The 22,607-nt window shown below is 38.5% G+C and overlaps 1 long non-coding RNA gene across 2 annotated transcripts in view; it reads left to right on the forward strand.

The window, feature by feature from the left end:
• The window catches only part of LOC135306123 (uncharacterized), a 168,188-nt gene that overhangs the window by 45,434 nt on the left and 100,147 nt on the right, over positions 1–22,607 (forward strand). The gene's annotated exons all lie outside the window — the stretch shown is intronic.

The raw sequence follows: 22,607 nt of genomic DNA on the forward strand, positions 1-22,607 counted from the left end.
GGGGTTGGGTTTTGGTGGTTTTTTGGTTCTGTTTTTTTTTTTGTTTGTTTGTTTTTTGTTCGTTTGGTTGTTGGTGGTGGTTTTTTAATGCTACTTTCTTCTCTTTCCTTGCTGGCACACTGTATTTCTTTTGATAAATCTATATAGCATAGCACAGATGCTAGCAGATTTTCTTGTGCTTTCTCTTCCGTCTTCATGGAAAAGCCTTGTATTGATTTAAAGATCTGTCAGTGGAGGTAAACAGAGTCCTATCTCAAGAAAGAACCAGCTAGAACATAAATTATTGCTACGTGTCCTGTGCTCAACCATGCCAAAACACTGAGCAACAGCAGGACTACAAAACACATCAAACAAAGTTCAGGATATCCCAAAATAAAACCAGAAAAACCATAAAACCAGTGGTAATGTTAAGACACTCACTTTGGTACTTCTGAAAGCTTGTTCTAAAGCTACTTGTGTTAGCATCAGCTTCTTAAAAATATGTATGTATTTGGAAAACCAATTAGCTGAGTTAAGTTGAGGTCTTAAGCTTTTAGAAATCCTGTTATCCCTTGAGTGTGATAAACCGTGAAATCATGTGTAAGTTACCAATTAAGCTCATCTGTGGTTTTTTAATGAGCAAGAAAAATATCAGATATATTTGAATCACATTCAAGCCAATTACATTCCTTCCAAACAAATGAACTGAAGCTGTTAATGGATCTGACTTTGCCCTAGGCTTTTAGTTACCAAATCCACCTCCCTTTGGTTGTTTCTCTATGTTATACCAAAGATATAATGTTTTCTCGTCACATTGCAGCTGATCTGCAGCTGCTGAACTCAACCAGAAGTAAACAAATCCCTAGGTGAACAAAGATAGGTTGGATTCAAACCTATGCAGAGACCCTCAGCCAATCTCATTCAGCCCTAAATACAGATGTATTATTGGCCAGGGATTGGACGGTATTAAGACCTCAACCAATCATGTGTAAGCATAGGACATTTGAAGCCCCTATAAAAGGGGCTGCTATAATAAACTCTTGGCTGTTTGTTGAGGAACACATGGTGAGTCTGTGTCATTTCTGTCTCCAACCAATGAGCCCTGTTGTAATATTTCCTTACTGCTCTTACCATATTTTCAAGTGCTTTGGGCCATACAGAAAAGATTACATAGTTTTGTATCTATTGATATAAGCTTAATGAGAAGGTTATAGTAAATAGGAAGTCTTCTGCAGAGTCTTAAGTTTTCTGTGAAATCATTATGGATAGAGATACATACATTACATAAAATTGCAAAAGGTGCCTTTTTCAGGCTATATTTTGTTTCAAAACTGCTGGATCTCATTCCGTAAGAGTTGAATTGAATGGATGAAGAATTACAGGAAGAAGTTGACATCTGTGGTATTCTTGTCAGTGAATGGAAGTTCTTACTATTGCCTGAATTGATACAGGGCCAAAGGTGTAGGAGGAAGGTAGTAAATGCAAAACTTCCTTCTCCCCCCACAAAGTCTGGAATTGATTGATAGTGATGTGTCATTTCCGATGAATTGGCAGCAGTTTGTTTCCCATTCCTCACTCAGTCACATTTCAGACTGTTAGATCTTGATTTTCATTTCTTTGTGGCTGACTGAAAGCTCTCAAGCTGCTTTAACTCCAGAACTCTTAACAGTTCTCTCTTGATAGGGAGAAGAGGCATTCTCAAATGTATTTTTCATCTTTTCAAAAGAGTTCTTTGGAGGCAGATTTGCAGATTAACCTGTCATGCATGCCATTTTCTTTATAAACTGTGAAACTGAGAACATGATAAGCCAATTATGATATTTAGTGTTATTGTTGAAAGATTGTTCTGTAACTCCTGTTCTGTACTAGAAGCAGCACTTAATAGAAGTAGGTTATATGTCAATGATCAAGTATTTCAGGTTGCTTAACCTGATGAACTATCAACAAATTAACTATTCTTGTGTCTCTGTCTTTTCACACGAGACAAAGGGACACTTCTTCCTGAATAAAAAACTCTGCTTACCAAGAGCGCAGCATGAAGGCTAATTGATAGAAACAATGTGTAAACCATTTATTGATGTTAAATTTATATAGGCAATTGAAAGTTGAAAAAAATTTGCTGCTGAATCTTGTAATATTAAAATATTTTGGGAGCACACAAAATATTTCAAGTGGCACACATTTAGTCTTTGGCCAAACAATGTAATGTCTAATGCAGGACCATATTTTGTCCTTGAATTTTCACATAGGCAAGTTTTGATAGCATTTTAAGAGCAAAGTGTCTTGGAGACTAACTAAAGGAATGCAGTTGGACAAACCCAGAAGCAACTATTCTCAGACCTACCTGACAAGGTAGGAAAGGAAATAATAATTACAGCTCAGTCTTTATGAAGAGGCATTTGGTTTCTGCTTCAGTGTTTAACTGTACTGGGTTAATTGCTTTGGACAGTCTAACATAAGCTTTATCTTCTGTTTTCTGCTGTCAAAAAGCAATTAATTTTATTTTAGCAAGAGTTTGAGCCACTATATTCCATGTGCTTGTCATCTCCACAATTCACTTTTGTAATTCATTCTCCCTGCCCAGGCTTACTTAAGCTCCAAATGTAAGCCATAATTCACACATAGTGTGGTAAACCACATCCTTCGGCAGCAGCAGTGGAGAAAGCCTATTATACAGGTGCTTTATCACAACTGCTGTTCTGGATTCTGAAAGGAAAAAACAATTCCTGTGATAGATTAAGTCTATCCCAATAAGGGCTTCATAAATCAGTGCTACAGAAAGCAGGAGTGGCTGTGGATGTCTGCTGAAACCCAGGAAAGGCTGTAGTCTGGCAGATAATTTATAAAAAAAGAGAAATGCCCCTAATGGAACACAGAGAAAAGACCAACCAGGCATAGGGAAATAGCTCTAGTAACCTCATTGCTGTAGGCCTCACTCACTTATTCCATCATCATGCCGTTCCTCGGACACCAAAAGTCAAAGAAAACCCACAGCCTGCTCAAAGAAGGAGTTTGAGATTCAGCTGGGAGAGCTCACTGAATTTGGGAAGAAGTCTCAAATCACTGTGAACCAGTTAAAGGTAGTTAGGAGAAGAGACATTGTTAGACAACTTTCAGAGTATTTTTGACCTTGGAGTTGATGTTTTCATGGAAATTTGGCAGCATTATTCCTTTGCTAGAATTGTTTTGTGAATAGGTGTATCCCTTAACTCATATCTGCAGCAGGAAGGATGTACCTCCCTACTCTGTTATTTTAGTGTAAAAAATTGCAACTCAGTGTGTGAATGACACCATAACTTTTCAGACAAGGTTAGTAGCAGATTATCTGCCAAGATCATGACAAGTGACATTCAGTAGGACAGATAAATCAATCTTCTAGAAGGTTATGATGATATAACACATATGCATGAGTGAGAACAGGAACATTAGAGAGCAATGAGGGTGTTTGGAGTTCTTGGTGGGTGATACCACTTATGTCTCGGTGGAGTATTCCCTTCTTCTCGACTTGGCCCACTGTTTTGGATGCCCTGGGTGTTTAGAGCTAAAGGGTGTAACAGAGAATTCTGAGTAATACTGCTCTGTGGGACAGATTATACAACCAGGTGCTATTTTAACTCTATTGATCAATTTCTTTTCAGTAGGGAAGAAATATATACACATACTGCACTGTCAAAACATATTCTCATCTGAACCATGTACATGTTAGATAGTGCTTCAGGAATAAGACATTGGATTTTCTCTGCATTAATCAGTGGTGAATAGATGAACTTGCTTCTTTTAGCACTACATGCATGAAGTTAGCAAATAAATCCAATATAAGAAAATCAGACCCTGCTGGATTATGTGAACTCAAGACGTATCAGAAAGATAGGTGCCCTATTGGCATCCACAGTTCTAACCCCAGGTGGCTGCTTCTTTGAAGTGGTAATTTATTTACTCTGTTTCTTTCTGACCTAAGAGATGCCAGTGAATTATGGCGTACCGTCTCCACCACAAGTACAACCTTAGTGTTTTGCTCTCAGTTATCTATTTGAGTAGAACGGGATGCAGTTTTACCTGACACAAGCTTCTGAAGTTCAGGAAAGGTAAAAGGGTTTGCAGAAAAGGACCTGTGGGTCGTGATGGACACCATGCTGACCATGAGCCAGCAATGGGCCCTTGCAATGAAGAGGCCAAACAGCATCCTGGGCTGCATTGGGAAGACAGCAGCCACCAGGCTATCTTTCCCCTCTCCACAGCCTTGGTGACCTCCAGTCTGCAGTGCTGCATCCTACTGAGCCCCGAATAAAAGAGACTCATGGCTGTCCTAGAAAGAATCCAGAAAATGAGTACAAAGATGATTAATAGATTGGAGCATTGATCAGATGAGGAGAGTCTGTGAGAGCTGGGATTATCTCTTCAAGCAAGAGACTTGGATATAATCAGAAAAATCCTCTCTGTAAGCACCAACTCATAAAACTTGTGCTCTTACAATGAAGTCAGAGCAGATAGTTTAAAGCTCTGTTTTTCTCAAATAACCCGCTCAGTTGCTTCCACTCCTAAAGGATCCCTGATGAAATTCTTGGTGATCACAGGGGTCATACCCTGGCAGGAGTGGCTGCTCCTGTTGCTCTCATAATTGTGCTACTAACCAAGAGACCTCCAGCCTAATTTCTTGAGGTGTATTTCTCCCACTTGATAACTATAGACAGGTTATTTATCATCCATGGGATATACTTAAAGTGCTTGACAGCCTGTCAGATTTGCCCCCTGAGATGATAGACATCTAACATACTCCATTTATCCTAAAAATTAGTTATTTGTAACTTGTCTTCTTTTGAAAAAGAGTGCTAATGCACCTGTACACAATTTTAAGATTTGCAAATTTATGAAAATCACTAAGGATGACCAGTGAATTCGAATTAAAATTTAGCATTTGTTGCTTGCTGTACAGTTGAACAATAGTACCATCATTATTACAGAAGCACACCAATTCTTTGTTGGTGTTGTGTATTGACATTGGTCCATAAATCTTTCTTTTTTTAAATGAAAATTTATTAAGGGGTCTTCTCTTCTTACTTTACATAATATTTGCCACCTCTCTGCCCTTTGGGTGTCTATGTATCCTGTGTTAGTATAGTCAAACACATCTAAAAGTTCCTTCTTCTCCAAGATTATTTGCTAGATCATCTCTATTAGATGAAGCTATTTATTTTAAGCTATTTACCAGATCTATTAGATGATCTGGTAAATAGCTTAAAATATGGCTTTGTTACTGGGCTGTCCTTTCATTTAGCTTGAATATGATTTGGGTACATGAAGTTGTAGATGGGAATTTGACTGGATTTTCAAAAGCAGGACTTCAAGTCTTGAGGTGCAGACAGCCTTGGAGGACCTTGTCCAAAATTGCTTGCCTGTAGTTACCCAGTGTGTGTGGAAGCACTCCGAACTCCAGAATGCTCTGCCTGCTTGTTAAATGACCTTTCCATTTCCAAGGCCTAATTTTGAGGAAGTTGCAATATAAAATGCTGTTGATACAAACTGTAATCACCGTGATAATTCGGCTTATATTTTTTTAATCCAATAAAATGACCAGACTATTATTAGTAGCAAGCATATATCTTCTAATAAAATAATTGGCTTTATAGCTCTGGTAGAAAGCTGGCATGTATATTAATCAGACTTCAAAATTATTTTGATTGTGCCTTCAAATACCAAAACATCTTTAGTAAGACAAGTTATATATGTTTCCTGTTTTGAGAAGGAGCTTTATTTGGTATAAAATTCTGGCTGAAATAAATGAAGGGATCCAGTAGCACTGACTGTGAGAGGGCCATCTCCTAGCTTGTGCTCCAGACCAAGAGAAGTGGGCATCTTTGAACCAGCTCTGGTAATGTTTTTGCTGTGCAGGCATTTGTTTGTATTTACATTGAATTCAGAACGTGTTTCCTCTGCCTGTCCAAACTGCTCCCTTGAGAGCTGAGTCAGGGTACTGAGATGTAGTCCAGTAAGCTGCCTCATCTCCCAGCCCTAAAGCAGTATGGAGCAGGGATGAAACAATCCTAAAGTTGAAGAAAAATCCAGAAAGACTTCAAAATAGTTTTATAGCTTCCTTTTTAGAGCTACCACTGCTAAATATTTCTGTGTATGACTTGAGAAAGTAGTCCTATGGACTGTCACTGTGTTCCCACTCTTCTAGGTAATTAATTACCTTAAGATGCTGCTGTAAAGCAAAGGAAGGAATTCCAGTATCTTATTTCTGAATACTGTAAAATTAACTCTTAGATTTATCTTGAGCCTGTTATATCTCAAATGTCAAACTGTGAGAGAATGCTACAAATATTATCTGAGTTACTCCCACTCTCTGAACTGCAGTTACTGTGGTGTGCCTGTAAGAACAGATCCAGCCCCGCTGGAGCAAGATACAGAGCTGCATTGCAGGTGTTTCTATAATACCCAGCTTGTAGGCTGTGGCTGCATTTCTCTTCACAGAGAAGAGCAAGGCACAACTTCCCAAGGATATTTTCTGGGAATCACAGCAAGGAACCTCAGAAAAAGAAAAAACAATTCTTATCTCATTTACTGGTCCTGTGTTTGTGCAAAACTGGAATGCAATATGGAGATTGTTTACCCAAAGTGATGGTGTTTTGTTTCCTTGGCCCATCAGGGCCAAGCGTGTGTGCAGACTGTCGGTCAGCAGACAGTCACAAGATTCTGGTCAGTTGAGTTGAGTGCTTGTGCAGATTCAGTTTAGATATAGTGTAATATAGTAGAGAATAATATAGTATAATAAAGTAATTAATTAGCCTTCTGATATTAATGGAGTCCTCCTCGTCATTTCTCCCTGCCACGGGTGTCTCTTGAATCTGATAGTAGGCTATTGGCATGCTTGAATAAATTGATCTGGTTCATGCACAGATTTGCTTCTTAATGAAAAAAGTTTAATTAAGAACATCTGTGTTAATTTAAAGTCATTAAAACTACCATAATGCATTGTTATAGGTTTATTAATACAAAAAAGCTTGTTTTGCACTCAAGCCTGCAAATATGAATAGTGGCATATAAACCTTTGTTATGTTTGTTCCTGTGACATCAAAAATGTTAGTAGTTATAAAACATGATCAACTTTTATTTTGAATGAGTTGGCCTCAATCTTTGTTGTTTCTTTGTCATTTTAATGATTGCAAGTTTTATCCAAAATGTAGAAAGGGGAAGAAAGGCTAAGAAAGTTGGCATTTTAACTAGCCCCATATTCACTTTCAATGCAGAACCAGGAAAAGTGGTGCCTCACGGGCTTGTATTGCCAAGTTTCTCCTGCATATACAGGTACAGCACAGTTTCAGTGTTAATTGTTCATTATTTATGGTGGCTTCTTTCCAAATTTTTTCCTCTTAATCAGGACAGTGCCACATTATCAGTTGGGGATTTCCTGTGTTATGTTTAGCACTTTCAGGCTCTGACATATCGTGTAGACAAGTAAAGTTTATAAGCAGAGATTAAAAAAATCTGTTAGTGATAGATAACTTGGGGGAATTGAAGAAATATCTGTGTGAACAGATTAGACCAGCATCTGTCTGGGAGCATTTCTATGCCATCACTCCTGGGCGGGGTGGTGACAGCTACTAGATGACCTAATGCTCCTTTCCAGCTCTTCTTTCCTCTCATACTACATGCTATGCATTTTATGCACTAATGAGCTTCAGGTTTCATCCAAAAGTTGAACTTTCCGGAAGTGGGGTTTGTGCATTTATTTTTAAGTGTAGCTTTTACTTCCGTTGCGTTTAAAATGTTGCCTGTGTTTTTAATGGATGTGGATAACTAAAGAAAAAATTAATCATATTCATAATTGGTGTAAATTTGCTTTCTTCCACTGAAATCTAGACAATAATCCCCATTTAACTCCTTTTAAGGATATGAACTAATATTTCATATGCACCAAAACATTCATTAAAGACAGTGATAAAGGTAATTGGGTTTTCAGAGAGTAGGTAAGGGAGGTGGGCATTTCTGGAGGCTGACAGTGCTACAGGCACAAACTATTTGCCTGAAATTTTTAATATGCTATAAAATAGGGTCTGCATGGACACTTGGAACTTTTTTGAAGTGACAAATTATGATATCTGTAAAAATTAAATGTGACGTTTAAGAAAGTTCCTGAGTGTCAATGGATTTCATTTGTCTTTTATATACCAGGTTTCATTCTAAAGCAATTCAGGAAAATAACAGAAGAAGCTATAAACATTTTGTGAATATTAGGAAGAAGTTCCAGAAGAACTAATGAGTATGTAATTGGAAACACAAATTTGCATACGAATTTGAGCATGGTATTTCAAAGCTTGCAAACATCAAAGTGTATTAAAATGACAAGCTACCCATGCTAACATACAGTTTTTATTTTAAATTGGTAAAAGAATAAAATATAAAGGTTTTACTTGTGAGATGGCTAATTATGTCAGATTGCTTTAGGCAATGGGCAACTTCAACTCATCATGACATACATTTGCTTGGCTTTTTTTGGTGTTCTTGTATGCAGTTTCTGTGTCCCCTAGGGGACAGAGAAGTGAAACGTGTAAGGCATATTAAGATAATGGAGAGTCACAGCTTTCCGTCTAGAAAATAATAGTTGCATCTTTTACTCCAGCTTTGAATTTTAGGCAAATTAATATGTAGTGATCATTTTCATTTGATTCATGGGGCATAGCAGAAACTAGCTTGGTTTTGCTTTGCTAACCTGAAACTGCAGCAGCTGCCCTGGTCACGAGTGATAGTGTCTGTTGGTGGAGAGGTGCTGTGCAGAAGGGAAGCTGGAGAAGGTGTCCCCTCTCTAACCACAACAATTACACTGATGCTGCAGCACCACTTGGCCTCACTCTGGCCAAGTCTCAGCCCCCGAACTCCCTGACTCTTGTATTTGCCTACTGCAAGTGGAGAAATGGGGAGTCAGAAAAGATTTGGGGTTTTCCTGTTGCATTCCTACACTCATGCTGAGCTGATGCTGCTGCATTCTGCTTGAATGAGCTCCCTGGCTCATGTCACACTAACTCAGGGTTTTCTGCACCATAGTTCACTACTACCAGCAGGTAGTAGTGCCTCTTTAGTATGTTCTGCTTTGCTTCAGGACTGGATTAAAGCCTTCATTAGCAGAATCCTCTCCTGCTACCTTCACTTGGGAGCTAGAATAGCTGTTCTATCAGGCTAAGTAAACAATGCAAGTGATGTATAAAATGAGTAAGCAGTGGGATCTAGTTCTTGACTGTCACTTGGATGTGCAAAGTATTTGCCTGTGTGCTTGGCAAGAGGTTAAAAAATGGCTTTTGTGGAAAAGTAAAGAATAAATAGTGGCGAGTTTTTAAAGGCAGTGAAAAATGTCAGGCAGATTCCTCACCTCTGCAGAGGACACCAAGTCATGGCAAGATTCTTATTAGTGGGTAAATTTTCTGCAATCTTTAAATGCAGCTGCACCTGAGAGTTCGGCATGTTTAGTGGTGTAATGCATAGCAGCAGTTTAGCAGAACTATAAGAAAAGCATATATTGGTGCTCCTCTCTTGGCTTGAATTCCAAACAGAAATACATCAGAGAAAATCAATACTGATACAGCAGGAATCTTACATACTGACTTTTATCTACTTCCTGGCCTTCAGCACTGAGGCTCTGTGAGGCCTCATATATGTAATAAGGTGGCACATAGTGCTGAGAAACAGCTCGACTGTGAAGGCTACCCAAGACCAGCTCTTTCTGTACCTATCTAGTGAGAGGCAATAGGATGAAAGTGAAAATGAGAGCATAAAGCACTGCCGCAAAACTCCTATTTCAGAAAAATGCAATAGGATCAAGTGAGTATTGGCTCAAATTATATGGGTTTATAAGACTTTGCCTGCCTGGAAAGGTTGTTGATTGTGAGCTGCCTCCATTCCTATCAATGACTCATGTGGTTTAGCTAGAGTAGAAGGTAGCTCCATGTTGGTTTGCTCTGACAGTCTTGCTGAGGGCTTTTGAAACTTGTAGGGCTTCCGGAAGCAAAATGCTAAATACAGGGGTAATCTTAACTTATTATGTTAAGCTTAATATACCTAATTTCCTCACAGAACTAGAGTGGATCTATGTATTTATAGTTCAAGCCAGGTGAGGGTGGCTACTCAAGTCAAATCATGCTGTTTGTCCTTGACTTAGAGGAAACCTGTAGCAGGAATCCTGTAAGGCAGTGTTTGTAGGGTAGGACTTAATAGTGTTAAAAGCTTTTCACAGGGCTATGCATAAATGAACAGTTTTGTTTGCCTTTTGTTAATATTTAATTTTCAAACAAGAAAAAACATAACCCCAAAATGAATATATGATTTATTGACTTAAAAAATCCCAGATGTTGGTATAAGCAAACAGCTGCTTTTATTCTCACATCATGCATGATGTGTTTCTCTTTATTCTGCTTCTGTACTTAAAGTATAAACTACTGCCTTGTAACCTTCATGGAATTGTGTCCATCAGGGCAGTGCTGACTACTATAGAATAGCAACTACATGAGCCTTGTGTTACTATTCCAAAAAAAAAAAAAAAAAAAGAAGTTAAAAAAAAAAAAGCTGCTTAGCATGCAGGGCATGGAATTTAGGAGAAAGCTTGGGCAGATTTTCCTCCTCAGATTTTCTCAGCATACTGCTCTCTGTAACAAGAAGTCAATAGGTGGCTATAGAGGGTTGAGAGGTTCCCTCAGGATACTGCACCCTCTGGGGAAGAGCAGTTTCCCCTAAAAAGCTGGGTACTTGTCCCACAATTACAAATGTATTCAAGATGCCATAATCCATCCCCTGCACAAATATCCCCAATGTTAGTAGCACAGAGCTTAAATAAATGGTTTTTTGCTATGAGCTGTAGCAGAAAATGGCTGAGGTGAGGAAGTGTACACTTAAGTTGAGCATCACTATCAGATTTAGAGGGTGACCCCAGCTGCAGGCAAGAATGATGCACATCTGACTCCTTGATATCAGAAGGCTAATTAATTACTTTATTATACTGTACTATATTAAAGAGATACATACTATACTATATCATACTTACTTCTAACTTACTTTTAATTACTACTTAGTCGTGACTCTCTGCCCAAGAGTCCCAACCTACGCACGTGGATCTAATTGGTCACCTTGGGTAAACAATCTCCAGAATACATATGGGCACAAACACAGGAGCAGCAAATGAGATAAGAATTGTTTTGATCTCTGTGCTTCTAGAGGAAAAAACCTGAGAGAGAAAATTATGTCTCTCTCTGTTCAGAGAATGTAAATGCCACACATCACCTGGCATCTGCAATGAAATATTCTGAGGGAACCATTAAAAGGCATGGAAGTACCAATCTTCAGGATTAAAAAAAAAAAAAAAAAAGACTAGATAAAATACTGCAAAATATATGGGGAATAGAAATGTTATTCTGCATCTTGGTTAGGAAAGACAGGTGTCTGCTGAGGAAGGCAGAAGCCTCCCCTGAAATGGAAAATGTAAACCCCCTCCCTCCAAGTTGTTATAAATTTGAAATTAAGGGGTGCTCAGGCAAAAATATGGAGCAGGAATAAGAGTTCTTTATTAGGGAATAAAATAAAATAAATAAACAATGCAGGAAATCAAAACAACACTGACAGAGTCAGAATACAACCTGCCACCCTGTGGGTCAGGCTGTTGGTAGCAGCCCAATTGGAATTGTGGCTGCAGTCCTCCTGTAGTGTCAGGTGTGGTTCTGTTAGAGCAGTGATCCTGTAGAAGGATGTAGTCTTCCTCTGAAGATCCAGTGGAAGAGGCAGCTGTTCCTTGGGAATCATGTGAAGTTGTTCTGCTGTCCTGAAATCTCAGATTATATTCAGTTAGGAATGCTTGGCTCCTCCCTCTGGGCAGAGTATCTCACAGTGGGATGCTGTAATTTTACCAGTGGTGCAGTGACAGCTAGTGTCCCATTAACAGAAGATATCTCCCTGGAGGGAGGATTGGTTTATGGAAGAGATAAGGAAAACTGCCCAATTAACAGAAGGTAACTGCCACACCTCTAACAGATGGCAATAGAATACACATTGCCTTGCAATCTAGGACATTCTGTCAAGGTTACAAATAATGAAATGTATTCCTTTTCATCTCTAAACTTCCAGGATGTAGCCCGTTATTTTCTGTAGGCTCTCAAAGCTACACAGAATCATTGCTTGTTTTTCTCTGGTGAGCAGCAAGCTGAGTACTTTTCAGAACTTTCCCTAGACCCAGTGTTGTTTGAATAGGGGGGAGTTTCAGTAGCTGCTGCTGATTGGTTCAGCTGAAACATTCCATAGTTTCAATGTGGATGTCTTCTTTTGTTTGAATTCTGCGTATAAACTGGCCACCCTTTACCCTAATCTTTTACCGAAGGTTTCCCAGAACTTTTAAGCAGAAGGAAAAAGATTTTATGTGGGTTTTTGAGTTTTGTGTTTTTCTGTGTGTGATGTTCTTTTGTTCTTCCAAAGTAGAAAAGCATGGTCATTGTACCAACTGCATGAGTCCCCTGCATCCATGGCAGGGCCAGTGACCTTGCAGGTCCTACTCCCAATGCAGGGAAGCTGACAAGTTTTATGTCAAAGGAGATAGTACCTCCTCTTAACTGGCACAAAGCACTTTTTGATAGCAAGGAATTTCAATATTTAGCCAGCTGGTGTAATCAAATGAGGTGAGTTTTCCTTACAATTTTGAAATTTTTCCCAATTTTTCCCAATTTTCCAATTTTTCCCTGAATCTCCCAGGTCTGGAAAGACTCAGGTGTGAGTGGTCCATGTGTATGCTGATCTGGGATAAACATTGACTGCCATTGACAATGAGTGCTCACAAACCAACTGGTCTCACAAGGAGTCACAGAATATATGTGTTCATTAGATTGCATCTCCCTATTGCTTCATGGACTTACTTAGCAGATTATTATAAATAAAAAACCTCTCTGAGCCCTACCCATTGCTTATGTGGGTCTCAGTGCATCACCAATTATAAGCATGTTGCAAGTTTCTTTTGTATCTCAATTAGTATTGATGTCAAACATTACCTATAGCCTGGTTTTTACTTTTTGTTATGAAACCATTGCTAGGATGTCTGATGAAGATTATTGTCTTCCTTTTCTGTGGATAACTACTATCACCTACTTAAAAAAATAATTGAGATAAAACCTTTCAAAATAACAACTATAACAAAATGCAGGCGGTATCAGTAAATGAGTCACATGTAAGGATCTTTAAAAACAGATGGAGAAGAAACAGTTTAGTCAAAAAGTAAAAACCATGGCCTAATCAAGGAAAATATTGTTTGCTATTACAGTAGTTATGACCCCCCAGGTTATTTGTGCACTCATAGTTTTTTTTTTCTGCCTATTCATTGTGCAGAGGTGCTTTATGGCATATGTGAGGGCAAAAAAAAGTTTCTACAACATGAATTAGTCCATAAGCCATTGACTTTCGCTGTTACTGTGTTTGCCAACTTGCACATTCTGCATATAGAGTGATCTTCTACAGAGGAGCAGATGCTGGCTGTTGGAACTTAATATATCCTGCCATAGCTTCAGGTGTTGAGTTAGAGATATTTGCATATACAAATCAATCCATTTGCAGTATTTGCTTTAAAAAATGCTCAGTATTTTTTTCCCTAGCTCAGTTTGGAGGAGTAGTGTAAAATCTCAGTTTTCTCAGTATTAGTTCTGGGGAATCTAGAGAAGGGTAAGTAGAGGTGTTATTTCCCACTCTAAGGTTAATGGTAACCATTTTAGTCTGGGTTTGGATATTTGTTAAACCTGGTTCTTTCAGCACATCTTACAGAGCACATTTTCCTCCCACACTGAACAAGTCTTAAGGGGAAAGATGAACACCCTGTTTTCCACCAAAAGGGTCCTTTTTGGACCTGGTCTTTTTTGCCATGTAAAGTTTGATTTTTAACATGTTTCCCCCTACTCTATCACCCACCTCCACGGAAAGGTTTGTTTTCTTTTAATAAGACATTTTCCAAAAAAATAACTAATCCTTCAGAAAAACAGTTCTGGTCATGTTGGCAGTGATCTGTACAATGAACATGAGTTGAAGGGGATTTGGCGTCTTGACAAAATAATTATTTTAAATCAGTTTCTTTTTGGTAGATTATCTCATTAGTATAATTTCAAAATGTCAGAGGAAAAATGGACTTTTTTAAATACTAGATCAACAGATGACTCTTGCTTCGGCAAGAACCCCTTGTGTGAGGACATGAGGCTTGACTCCATGTTGATCAGAAGGCTGATTTATTGTGTTATATATTATACTAAAATACTACATTACAACTATACTAAAAAGAACAGAGAAAAGAAGATCAGAAGGCTACAAAGACAAGAATAGAATAGGAATGAATAACAAAAATCCTGTGACTGCTCACAGCCTTGACACAGGTGGCTGTGATTGGTCACTGATTGAAAACAATCCACATGGACCAATGGAAGATGCACCTGTGGCATTCCACAGCAGCAGACAGTTATTGTTTACATTTCTTTCCTGAGGCTCTCAGCTCCTCAGGACAGGAAAAATCCTAGCAGAGGATTTTTCACTAAAATATCATGGCAACAGATGACTGATGAAAAAACCCTGTTTGCAAGAGGTGCTACTCTTCCGGTTATTTTTGGGACATTGATAAAATATTGTGAGGTTCAGGACATTTATTTATTTATCCTTGTTCTGAATATATTGTCTGGGGCATGAGGACTACAGTTATGATGTACAGTTAGATGACTTACAGTCACCTATGCATCTGGAAACATAAATAAGCACAAATATGCATTGTTAGTGTGAAAGTATAAGGTGTAATTAACAGTTATTGTTGAATTCTGCCAAATTGGAGAGGTTTGCAATATCTTGCTCTCTGACAATCCACTTATTTTATATGAAAGAATGTTATTCTTTTAATTTTTATACTTCAAAGTATTTTCTGGCCTGTATTTTAGAAAGCTCTCCAGGATTCATCTTGGGCTGTGTATATGAATTTTTATAGTCCCATGTAAGGTTAGTTTATTTTATGATATGTGAAAAATGCATAATGGAGACAGCCTGAAGGGCTAAATTAAATCCCTCTGGCTTTCAAAGCAGAGCTCCTAATTACTGTCAGCCCTTAACTACAGATAAATGAGAACAGAATAGACCTTTGCAGTTGGAAGAGACCTACAGTGATCTGCTACTCCAGCTGCTGGAGCACTTCAGGGCTGACCCAACAATAAAGCATCTTGTTAAGGGCTCTGTCTTAATGATTCTCTAACACTGCCAGGTTTGGGGCATTGACAGCCTCTCAAGGAAGCCTGTTCCAGTGTCTGACCACCCTCTCTGTAAGAAAATGCTTCCTGTTGTCCAGTCTGAATTTCCCCTGGCACAACTTCTATCCATTCCCATGTACCTCATGCATGCCAGACAGAAGAGCTCAGCACCTTCCTCTTCACATGCTCCCCTCAGGAAGCTGCAGAGAACAATGAGGTTGCCCCTCAGCCTCCTCCAAACTAGACACACCCAAACTCCTTAGCTACTCCTATAAAATAAAATACTTCAATTTTTATTTCCATTTGAATAATAATCATATGTTGAGGAAATAACTATGGAAATGAAAGTGATAATGAAGAAGGTAAAACTGTGGGTGACAGCACGTTAATGTTTAATGTGTACTGAATTACAAGTCCTCTGCCATACTGAGGCCAGACTGTCAAAGCTTAAAGAATAAACTCACAGGGATAAAATGCTGGAGGGGGGGTTGAAAAGGAGGAAACTATTTTAAAATGGCCTGTGTGCTGACAAGGTTTGCTTTCCTCTTTCAAGTTTTGTAGTGTCTAGAATCAGCAGAAAACTTGTTGCACAATTCCTTGTCTGCAACAAAGCTCAAAACAGCTCTTTGTGAGATGCTATCAATGATACACTTGTCAGACCATAGTGCTGAATTCGGGCTGGAAGTCTCCACTGCCAAATAAATGGTCCATGAATGCTGCCTGTTAGCTAATCAAGTAGTATCAGTCACATAGAAATAGCACTACCTCATTTTTTGCCACCATCCCTTCCATTCAAGTGTTGCAACTAAAACAGAGCAGCTCAGACCTGCAATCTAGAGATAATAATATGTAGATGATTTGGCTATTAGAAGTGGAGATACATGTTCCATTGGGTGTTGAGAGTAATGAATTGGGGGAGAATAAATATGCCAAAAGGTTGTTTATAAATAGAAAGACAAAAGTTGCAATAATAGAACTTAATGCAGAAGTTACACCTCTCAGCCATCTTTTCCTCTACTGCTCATTAGTTTAATTAGTACTTAGATGCTTGTATTACATAGAATAAGCTATTTCTTTTTACAGGGGGAGTTTTCACCCACTGTTTTTCTTTTGACAAATGGTTAAGAACAGGGGTTTCTATTGATCCACATGGGCCACCTCTTAAGTAGTGGTGTTCGCAGGGATGGATGCAGGTAAGTACCCATGGCTCTACATCAGGCCTTCAAACAGGTGATTTGTGAGCAGAAGACAAGCACAGCACCTTTCAGCCATTGTGAAACATCCTGGGGTTTAATGCATTTTTTTTAAAAGTCAGCATTAGAACAACTTGGAAGCCTGTGAATCCACTGGAGAAATGCAACTTCCATAGTTGGATCTCAGTGACTTGTCTCCTGGACTCCACCCAACTGGAGACAAACTTAAGTTCACACCTGACTTGTGTAATGGCCAAACAGCCTAGGCCTTTCTAGAGTTAACATTTTAAAATACACACTGTGACAAGTGTCCATTCATTTTCCAGGAAGATATTTGTTCTTGTCTGCAGGAAAATAAAATTGGGAATGTATGTTTCAATTACAGCTCTGCAATGTAAAAGTGAATGAAGTGTTTTAAAAGTGGGGTGGGGCATCACCCAAGCAACAGTCCTTTCTGAGCCCATGACTTTCTGGTACCAACATTAGTATTTGTTTCTGGGTAAGTGAAAAGTGTACTATAACTTTTTGTTTCCAAAGTGCCATGAAATTATCACTGTTATTTGAGGCAGAAATAGAAATATGTTTTGTGGGTGAGTGAAATAGGCCTATTAAAATATTATTGAATAATTTCTTTTAATCCTGTGGCCCTCCTGGTTATTTAAGTATTTTGCACATGCTATTTCCCATATGTAGTTTAAAAACCAGTTTCAGCTCAAATTGGTATGCTTGTTTCCCCAGAGAGACATTGCTTCTTGGATGTACAAGCTGTTTTGACTGTGAGGATGGTAGATTTTAGCCTTAGCTGTAATTAGTAAACACATTCCTGTTCTAGCATACCATCATTTTGGTTTGTAGTGAAAACTTAGTGCTGTAAAAGTAATATTTTTAGAATTAATTAAAAAAGTAAAACAACACCTGCTTTAAATGAATAGCAGCAGCTTACTTAGGGTGGATTATCATCTTATATTTCACCTTTATAGCATCTTAATGTTATTTCTGTCCTAGGCAGTGTAATAAGCTACTCCATTTAAATAACCTCATTGCTAGAATATTGGAAAGAAAATTGACTAAAAAGTAATTTGAAAAGTCAAGTTTAGGGCAATTCACACTTCCCCTTATATGTATCTGGCCTGAGATAATGAAACTGGATTCTTAGGAATTACAAGCTAGTAAGAAAAGGGAGTGCTCCTTCTTTGCAAAAGATTTTTACAAATGATCTAATTTTGGCACTGCTAGTCCGTGAGCTGCAGACTAACAATTCCAAGCAGGTAAGAAGCCGTGGTTAGGAATTTTCCATCCAGATTACAAAATGGTGATCTGACTAAACTGAAACGTGTGAATGCTGTTGACACTTTTGACTGAGCAGAGGTGAGAAGCAGGTTTACCTATGCAGGTTCTTGTCCAATGGCAGCCTGGAAGGTAAGCAGCCTGCTTGGGACTTCCACAAGCAGCTGTAAATTTTCAGTATCCTGGGGGGTGTTTTATGATTTCTGCAGTCCAGAGATAAGTAGTCAAATCCCAATCTGACAGATTTGCTTTCTGGTTCCTTCCTTGCCTGGGCTCTTACAATTCTCTTTGTCTCTCTGTGCAGCAATGAGGATTGTTAATATATTTCTGTTCAGCATGAAATTTTATGGTTACATCATTAGTATTAAAAAAACTTTACATAATGAGAACTGTTCCTATAGAATGGAAATTCTAGTTTACCACCTCCTCCTACTCCATGTTTCTGGAATTTGGAAAGTCAGTGCCTAAGCTAACCTCTCTTCAGCGAAGTATTCAATCAGTAGAGAACAAATAGTTGAATGCCGCAATAAAATCAGCTAATCAACTGAAAATAAAAGGATATTTTCCCTCTAGATTATTTTTGGGGTCTCTTGTGGTAAAAAGAAGATAGAAATGTTCTTTCTGAGCTGGATGTGGTTTGCAGTGTGTGACTAAATGTTTCATATATACCTGGAAGAATTTTTATCAGTGCAGAGGGCTGTGAGTGAGCTGTGGAATGCAGTCCTGGGAAAGCGTCTCAGGAGTTATTTCCCTTTGCAGTTTGAGCCTTTCAGCCAGAAATACCCATTTGGTGTCCTCCTGAACCTGCTAAGAAGCTCCAAACTGCTACAGGAGAGAGTCAGTGGTCATTCCATAAGAGCTTCTGCTAGTCACCCACAGACATATGCTCTAATAAATGAATTTTCAGCTGTTAAAGAAGTCCTTTACTTTGTGTCTTCAGCTTACTTCAATCTTGCTTCATTCCCAGCCTCTGAGTAGGCTTCTCAATTGACTGATATTTTGATAGCATTTTCTAGAATAATTGTTTCTGGAAGATGATGACAAGGTAGCTCAAGTTTGGTAGTTACAGATGCAGATTCCTGGGAAATCACCTCTGTAAGTGCCCCTCTAATTTTTGCAATCAGACTAAATTTGATTTGTGCTCCACTGATTATAAGCTGGACCAAGCTCCATGGTTATTAACATTCCAGTTGGGATACATACTGAGCGATGGTGTGGCTGACGGGTATAGTTTTGATGTAGAGTGAAACTGCTGGTTGTGTAACAGATCTGACTTGTGTCCTTCACAATTATGAGTTTGAGTGTACACATGCAGTCCCAAATGTGTGTGCACATACAAAACCCACAGGTTCAAAAAGGAAAATGTAGTTTTTTTCAAAAATGGACTCCAGGATGAATTTTGCTATCTGGCAGCTGGACTGGCACCTCAGCTTTTGAGGCTGACGTTTGCAGTATGGTCTGACAGAGCAGAGAGTTCAAATTGAATCTCCTGCCTCTTTGATCACTTCTGATCATAGTCACTACTTTGTACAAGTGACACAACAAATTGTAGAAACTAGTGGGTCTGTGCAAAAAACTGTCTTTGAAAAGAGTTGCAACACTCTAAAAATTATCATGAACTTTTACAAAAAACTCCCTTCAAAACTACATTTAAACTGTTCCTTGTAAAAAGGGTTGAGAAGAAATATGATTCAAATTGGCTATTTTGCATTCTATCAGGGAGACAAATGGGAGCAAGAAAGTGTTTATGACTCAGAAAACGTTTTGCTTATCAGCATGATCTCAGCTCTTTGGTCCAAAACCTTTCCTGTTTGACATTGCGTAAGCATGTCCTGCCAGAGATTGCCCTACCAGACAGAGTATGGCAGTGGCTGTGAGGTCAATGAGAAAGGCTGGAAGAGCAGGAGAAGCCATTGAGATGTGGTGGCTATAGCTATTGCTGTTTTTATAGGAAAATGAAGAGTGGGATTGTGAAGATGAAGTGATAAAAGACATTAGAAGCATACAATCATGTAGATGAGTGAGGAGACAATAAAGCCACCCAGAAAAATACAGCTGATAAAGTAATAGAATCATTTGTGTTGGAAGTGACATGATCTGGTCTGACTATCGAAGATCAAAGCAGGGACTACTTCAAAGCTAGGTCTATCTGTCTTGTGCTCATGAGTCCACACTGTGCACTCCAAACAGTGCAGCCCAGGGTCTCAAACTGTTTCTTGCAGCTCCCAGTGTCTCTGAAAACCCAGTAGGATCTGGAGCAGTGGTACACTTTCTGGAAGAGAGGTTTGTTGCAACTCAGGTCCTGCTGGTGATATGAACTTGTTTGGCATGGCAGGTGGTCTAAAGGAAGACTACAAGCCAGATGTCATCATTAGGATCTACAAGTCATCTTCTTGTTCTAACTCAACCCCCAAGCTTCTGCTGACATGACTTCTCTCACTTTCCTTTCTTTTTGTTTTTTTTTTTCCTTCAAAGTCCTGTGGGGACTTTTGCATTATGTCACTATGGTCTTCTCACCTTTGCATGTTGCACAGAGGACCACTTTGGCCAAAATACACTCTGGTTCCCTTCTAAAGCTCTGGCAATGCATTGCAGCCATGAGTCACCCTAACCCATAACTTGTGATGGGTTCACGAATGCTTTAGGCAATGCTGGGATGCAGAGGGTACATAGAGGACTGCAGCAGCTCCTGTCCATACTATCTCAGTCACTGAGTTTTCCCTGAGGCACATGCTCAGAGATTCATGCTACCCTTGTTTGTACCTTGCTAAGTCAGGAGTAACTTCAAGGCAGTAAATTGAATTACAGGTGGGGGCAAGAGGCCAGATTGCATTTCACTTTTTTCCCCCTAGATATCTTCTTTTTAAAATAATTTAATTTAGAACGGTATTAGAATTCTTCTTTAAGCTGCTTTTCTATCCATCTATATATTTGTTTTTCATTTGTTTGCTGCCAATACATGTTATTTTCCTTCTTAATCACTTGCTAGCATGGTGATTTTTCTTAAAACATATTCAGATCACAACAACTTTCTGGCAAAGAAAAGCATGAAATTCACTGCCCTTGAAATCTTCATCCATATGGAGGAAAATAAACCCTTTCATATTTCACTGTCAGAAAAGAATAGTAGCCACAGAGTTATACTTAAATATTGAACCTTGCAATATTCAAAAGAGAAGCAAACTAATATATAAAGGATATTGATTTTTCTGTCACTGATGAGGCATGTGTATTATCTAACTGATCATGATCAGATAATAATTTGTTATAAAAAACTGCATGTGTTTCAGAAAACTGTAGGAGGATGACACTGAACAGACTGTCATTACTGTCCATATGGCGGCGATCTCAGGCTCCCCACCAGAGTCTTCCAGTCATTTAGAAAGCTGGAAAAAAAGCAGGTCAAATTTCCAAGTCCATCTCACTTTCTTTGCCCTGAATACTAATCCTGGTTTAAGGTGGAAAACATCTTGAAATATTCCATAAATAGAAATGCTTAGCACCTACTTTGTACTTCTGTTCTTCAAGCTGTTCTTCTGTAATTTTCATATGTTACATGAGAGTGGCAGAAATTCAAAAATTATGTGGGCATCAGACTTGTGAAGAGAATCTGTAGATCCTGTGGTTGTTGTTTAATTTATGTACTTGGGAATAGCAGAATAGAGCTCAGAGCTTGTTGATTTGTGTGAACAAGACCTGCAGGTTTTCTCTGCTGTCTCTTGACTTGGGGAATACAAACTTCATATGAGCTGGGGAACAACTGTTCCTGAACAGAAAATGGACTGAGAACTAAATGTGTTGATTTCTATAAACAAAGCTTTCTGAATGTTGCATCTTTGTAATTTTATTTAGTGTTATGAAATTGGGTCTGTTAGTATATTATTTATTAGCAGTATTACAATGTCAAGATGAAATACTTAAGCCAGTTTCCTCATTCATAAATGGTAGAATATGTGAGATTATCTTGTATTTTTTGTAACCAGTGGAATTTTTCAGTGTCTTACAAAAAGCAAAATTGCCCCAATCACTGTTTTTATTTCTCTTTACCTAGTAAGGCTACTTGCATATACTGATATACTTACTTATTTTTTAACTTGGTTTTTGCTTGTCATCCACATTCTTTATGGCAATTGTAACTGAAATATTTTACTTTCCTAGAATTTCTTCCTTGTTCAAAACAGGTTCCCTTGGAGATGTCTCAGGGCATACCAAGACAAACTGGGTCCAGTGAACACTTATTTGGAGGACAGAGGAAAGACAGGACTATATCAGATATTTACTATTTCCCTTTTACTGTAGTCACTCACAAATTGCTTCTTTGTTCTATTTTTAGAATCCAGCATTACCAGAGCAGCCTTTTAGCTGCCTCTGAAAACTGATAGGTGCCAATTTCTTCTCCATTTGAATGTTAGGAATCTAGAAGAAAATCCTTTCAGCCAAAGTTGTTCATTAAATACATGATTTTATTGCTCTGCAGATGGACTCCTGCCACACTTTATAGCTCCTTGAGCTGAAAGGTGTGCAATTTAATTTATAAAATTAAAATGTTGGCTACCTTATCATCTACTGCTGGACAATTACTATTAAGATTACAGTTTCCTCAGCTTTTGCTCTTTAATTATTTAACTAGAGGATTGTCTGATTAATATTAACCTGCCAAAGGGAGCTGTTCTCAGTGTATTATCACATTGCTGATATATCTGAGGAAACTGGATGTTCTTGGAGAACATGTACATGGTGTCTCTGTCTTCTCAGCTGAGAATATTCCATAATTTTTTTCTATTTCTGAAGAATCCCTGTTCTTTTTTAAAATACACATCCTTTCCTTTGTAGGAACGTAGGCCTAGTTCGTACAGTAATAGAGGGGAGGGTGATGCCCATCTTCATTTGCTCCTTGTTTCATAGGGACCATGTAGACCCC

This window comes from Passer domesticus, chromosome 8, assembly GCF_036417665.1.
Source record: "Passer domesticus isolate bPasDom1 chromosome 8, bPasDom1.hap1, whole genome shotgun sequence".
Taxonomy (NCBI): Eukaryota; Metazoa; Chordata; class Aves; order Passeriformes; family Passeridae; genus Passer; species Passer domesticus.